The following is a 6,258-nucleotide window of genomic DNA, read 5'->3' as shown; positions in this document are numbered from 1 at the left end:
AAGAGACATCTATCCTCCACCCATGTAGTTTCAGACAGTATAGAGACATCTATCCTACACCCATGTAGTTTCAGACAGTATAGAGAGACATCTACTCTACACCCATGTAGTTTCAGACAGTATAAAGAGACATCTACTCTACACCCATGTAGTTTCAGACAGTATAGAGACATCTATCCTACACCCATGTAGTTTCAGACAGTATAAAGAGACTGCTACTCTACACCCATGTAGTTTCAGACAGTATAGAGACATCTATCCTACACCCATGTAGTTTCAGACAGTATAGAGAGACATCTACCCTACACCCATGTAGTTTCAGACAGTATAGAGAGACATCTATCCTCCACCCATGTAGTTTCAGACAGTATAGAGAGACATCTACCCTACACCCATGTAGTTTCAGACAGTATAGAGAGACATCTATCCTCCACCCATGTAGTTTCAGACAGTATAGAGAGACATCTACCCTCCACCCATGTAGTTTCAGACAGTATAGAGACATCTATCCTCCACCCATGTAGTTTCAGACAGTATAGAGAGACATCTACCCTACACCCATGTAGTTTCAGACAGTATAGAGAGACATCTACCCTACACCCATGTAGTTTCAGACAGTATAAAGAGACATCTACTCTACACCCATGTAGTTTCAGACAGTATAGAGACATCTACTCTACACCCATGTAGTTTCAGACAGTATAGAGAGACATCTATCCTCCACCCATGTAGTTTCAGACAGTATAGAGAGACATCTACCCTCCACCCATGTAGTTTCAGACAGTATAGAGAGACATCTATCCTACACCCATGTAGTTTCAGACAGTATAGAGAGACATCTATCCTCCACCCATGTAGTTTCAGACAGTATAGAGAGACATCTACCCTCCACCCATGTAGTTTCAGACAGTATAAAGAGACATCTACCCTCCACCCATGTAGTTTCAGACAGAGTATAGAGACATCTACCCTCCACCCATGTAGTTTCAGACAGTATAGAGACATCTACCCTCCACCCATGTAGTTTCAGACAGTATAGACAGTAGAGACATCTACCCTCCACCCATGTAGTTTCAGACAGTATAGAGAGACATCTACCCTCCACCCATGTAGTTTCAGACAGTATAGAGAGACATCTATCCTACACCCATGTAGTTTCAGACAGTATAGAGAGACATCTACCCTACCACCCATGTAGTTTCAGACAGTATAGAGACATCTATCCTCCACCCATGTAGTTTCAGACAGTATAGAGAGACATCTACCCTCCACCCATGTAGTTTCAGACAGTATAGAGAGACATCTATCCTACACCCATGTAGTTTCAGACAGTATAGAGAGACATCTACCCTCCACCCATGTAGTTTCAGACAGTATAGAGAGACATCTACCCTCCACCCATGTAGTTTCAGACAGTATAGAGAGACATCTACCCTCCACCCATGTAGTTTCAGACAGTATAGAGACATCTACCCTCCACCCATGTAGTTTCAGACAGTATAGAGAGACATCTATCCTCCACCCATGTAGTTTCAGACAGTATAGAGACATCTACCCTCCACCCATGTAGTTTCAGACAGTATAGAGAGACATCTACCCTCCACCCATGTAGTTTCAGACAGTATAGAGAGACATCTATCCTACACCCATGTAGTTTCAGACAGTATAGAGAGACATCTATCCTCCACCCATGTAGTTTCAAACAGTATAGAGAGACATCTATCCTCCACCCATGTAGTTTCAGACAGTATAGAGAGACATCTACCCTACACCCATGTAGTTTCAGACAGTATAGAGAGACATCTACCCTACACCCATGTAGTTTCAGACAGTATAGAGAGACATCTACCTCCACCCATGTAGTTTCAGACAGTATAGAGACATCTACCCTACACCCATGTAGTTTCAGACAGTATAGAGACATCTACCCTCCACCCATGTAGTTTCAGACAGTATAGAGACATCTACCCTACACCCATGTAGTTTCAGACAGTATAGAGACATCTATCCTAAACCCATGTAGTTTCAGACAGTAGTTTCAGAGAGACATCTACCCTCCACCCATGTAGTTTCAGACAGTATAGAGAGACATCTACCCTACACCCATGTAGTTTCAGACAGTATAGAGACATCTACCCTCCACCCATGTAGTTTCAGACAGTATAGAGAGACATCTACCCTCCACCCATGTAGTTTCAGACAGTATAGAGAGACATCTATCCTCCACCCATGTAGTTTCAGACAGTATAGAGACATCTACCCTACACCCATGTAGTTTCAGACAGTATAGAGAGACATCTACCCTACACCCATGTAGTTTCAGACAGTATAGAGAGACATCTACCCTCCACCCATGTAGTTTCAGACAGTATAGAGAGACATCTATCCTCCACCCATGTAGTTTCAGACAGTATAGAGAGACATCTACCCTACACCCATGTAGTTTCAGACAGTATAGAGACATCTATCCTCCACCCATGTAGTTTCAGACAGTATAGAGACATCTATCCTCCACCCATGTAGTTTCAGACAGTATAGAGACATCTACCCTCCACCCATGTAGTTTCAGACAGTATAGAGAGACATCTATCCTCCACCCATGTAGTTTCAGACAGTATAGAGACATCTATCCTCCACCCATGTAGTTTCAGACAGTATAGAGACATCTATCCTCCACCCATGTAGTTTCAGACAGTATAGAGAGACATCTATCCTCCACCCATGTAGTTTCAGACAGTATAGAGACATCTATCCTCCACCCATGTAGTTTCAGACAGTATAGAGAGACATCTATCCTACACCCATGTAGTTTCAGACAGTATAGAGACATCTACCCTCCACCCATGTAGTTTCAGACAGTATAGAGAGACATCTACCCTCCACCCATGTAGTTTCAGACAGTATAGAGAGACATCTATCCTACACCCATGTAGTTTCAGACAGTATAGAGAGACATCTATCCTCCACCCATGTAGTTTCAGACAGTATAAAGAGACATCTATCCTCCACCCATGTAGTTTCAGACAGTATAGAGAGACATCTATCCTCCACCCATGTAGTTTCAGACAGTATAGAGAGACATCTACCCTCCACCCATGTAGTTTCAGACAGTATAGAGAGACATCTATCCTCCACCCATGTAGTTTCAGACAGTATAAAGAGACATCTATCCTCCACCCATGTAGTTTCAGACAGTATAGAGAGACATCTACCCTCCACCCATGTAGTTTCAGACAGTATAGAGAGACATCTACCCTACACCCATGTAGTTTCAGACAGTATAGAGAGACATCTATCCTACACCCATGTAGCTTCAGACAGTATAGAGAGACATCTACCCTCCACCCATGTAGTTTCAGACAGTATAGAGACATCTACCCTCCACCCATGTAGTTTCAGACAGTATAGAGACATCTATCCTCCACCCATGTAGTTTCAGACAGTATAGAGACATCTATCCTCCACCCATGTAGTTTCAGACAGTATAAAGAGACATCTACCCTCCACCCATGTAGTTTCAGACAGTATAGAGAGACATCTACCCTCCACCCATGTAGTTTCAGACAGTATAGAGAGACATCTATCCTCCACCCATGTAGTTTCAGACAGTATAGAGACATCTATCCTCCACCCATGTAGTTTCAGACAGTATAGAGAGACATCTACCCTCCACCCATGTAGTTTCAGACAGTATAGAGAGACATCTATCCTCCACCCATGTAGTTTCAGACAGTATAGAGAGACATCTATCCTCCACCCATGTAGTTTCAGACAGTATAGAGAGACATCTATCCTCCACCCATGTAGTTTCAGACAGTATAGAGAGACATCTATCCTACACCCATGTAGTTTCAGACAGTATAGAGAGACATCTATCCTACACCCATGTAGTTTCAGACAGTATAGAGAGACATCTACCCTCCACCCATGTAGTTTCAGACAGTATAGAGAGACATCTACCCTCCACCCATGTAGTTTCAGACAGTATAGAGAGACATCTATCCTACACCCATGTAGTTTCAGACAGTATAGAGAGACATCTACCCTCCACCCATGTAGTTTCAGACAGTATAGAGAGACATCTATCCTACACCCATGTAGTTTCAGACAGTATAGAGAGACATCTACCCTCCACCCATGTAGTTTCAGACAGTATAGAGAGACATCTATCCTCCACCCATGTAGTTTCAGACAGTATAGAGAGACATCTATCCTACACCCATGTAGCTTCAGACAGTATAGAGAGACATCTACCCTCCACCCATGTAGTTTCAGACAGTATAGAGACATCTACCCTCCACCCATGTAGTTTCAGACAGTATAGAGAGACATCTACCCTCCACCCATGTAGTTTCAGACAGTATAGAGAGACATCTATCCTCCACCCATGTAGTTTCAGACAGTATAGAGAGACATCTACCCTCCACCCATGTAGTTTCAGACAGTATAGAGAGACATCTACCCTCCACCCATGTAGTTTCAGACAGTATAGAGACATCTACCCTACACCCATGTAGTTTCAGACAGTATAGAGAGACATCTATCCTCCACCCATGTAGTTTCAGACAGTATAGAGAGACATCTACCCTACACCCATGTAGTTTCAGACAGTATAGAGAGACATCTATCCTCCACCCATGTAGTTTCAGACAGTATAGAGAGACATCTACCCTCCACCCATGTAGTTTCAGACAGTATAGAGAGACATCTACCCTCCACCCATGTAGTTTCAGACAGTATAGAGACATCTATCCTCCACCCATGTAGTTTCAGACAGTATAGAGACATCTATCCTCCACCCATGTAGTTTCAGACAGTATAGAGACATCTACCCTCCACCCATGTAGTTTCAGACAGTATAGAGAGACATCTATCCTCCACCCATGTAGTTTCAGACAGTATAGAGACATCTATCCTCCACCCATGTAGTTTCAGACAGTATAGAGACATCTATCCTCCACCCATGTAGTTTCAGACAGTATAGAGAGACATCTATCCTCCACCCATGTAGTTTCAGACAGTATAGAGACATCTATCCTCCACCCATGTAGTTTCAGACAGTATAGAGAGACATCTATCCTACACCCATGTAGTTTCAGACAGTATAGAGACATCTACCCTCCACCCATGTAGTTTCAGACAGTATAGAGAGACATCTACCCTACACCCATGTAGTTTCAGACAGTATAGAGAGACATCTATCCTACACCCATGTAGTTTCAGACAGTATAGAGAGACATCTATCCTCCACCCATGTAGTTTCAGACAGTATAAAGAGACATCTATCCTCCACCCATGTAGTTTCAGACAGTATAGAGAGACATCTATCCTCCACCCATGTAGTTTCAGACAGTATAGAGAGACATCTACCCTCCACCCATGTAGTTTCAGACAGTATAGAGAGACATCTATCCTCCACCCATGTAGTTTCAGACAGTATAAAGAGACATCTATCCTCCACCCATGTAGTTTCAGACAGTATAGAGACATCTACCCTACACCCATGTAGTTTCAGACAGTATAGAGAGACATCTACCCTACACCCATGTAGTTTCAGACAGTATAGAGAGACATCTATCCTACACCCATGTAGCTTCAGACAGTATAGAGAGACATCTACCCTCCACCCATGTAGTTTCAGACAGTATAGAGACATCTACCCTCCACCCATGTAGTTTCAGACAGTATAGAGAGACATCTATCCTCCACCCATGTAGTTTCAGACAGTATAAGAGACATCTATCCTCCACCCATGTAGTTTCAGACAGTATAAAGAGACATCTACCCTCCACCCATGTAGTTTCAGACAGTATAGAGAGACATCTACCCTCCACCCATGTAGTTTCAGACAGTATAGAGAGACATCTAGACCCATGTAGTTTCAGACAGTATACATCTATCCTACACCCATGTAGTTTCAGACAGTATAGAGAGACATCTACCCTCCACCCATGTAGTTTCAGACAGTATAGAGACATCTACCCTCCACCCATGTAGTTTCAGACAGTATAGAGAGACATCTACCCTCCACCCATGTAGTTTCAGACAGTATAGAGAGACATCTATCCTACACCCATGTAGTTTCAGACAGTATAGAGAGACATCTATCCTACACCCATGTAGTTTCAGACAGTATAGAGAGACATCTACCCTCCACCCATGTAGTTTCAGACAGTATAGAGAGACATCTATCCTACACCCATGTAGTTTCAGACAGTATAGAGAGACATCTACCCTCCACCCATGTAGTTTCAGACA

Source organism: Oncorhynchus keta, unplaced genomic scaffold, assembly GCF_023373465.1.
Source record: "Oncorhynchus keta strain PuntledgeMale-10-30-2019 unplaced genomic scaffold, Oket_V2 Un_contig_247_pilon_pilon, whole genome shotgun sequence".
Lineage (NCBI taxonomy): Eukaryota > Metazoa > Chordata > Actinopteri > Salmoniformes > Salmonidae > Oncorhynchus > Oncorhynchus keta.
This window is presented reverse-complemented; position numbering follows the sequence as displayed.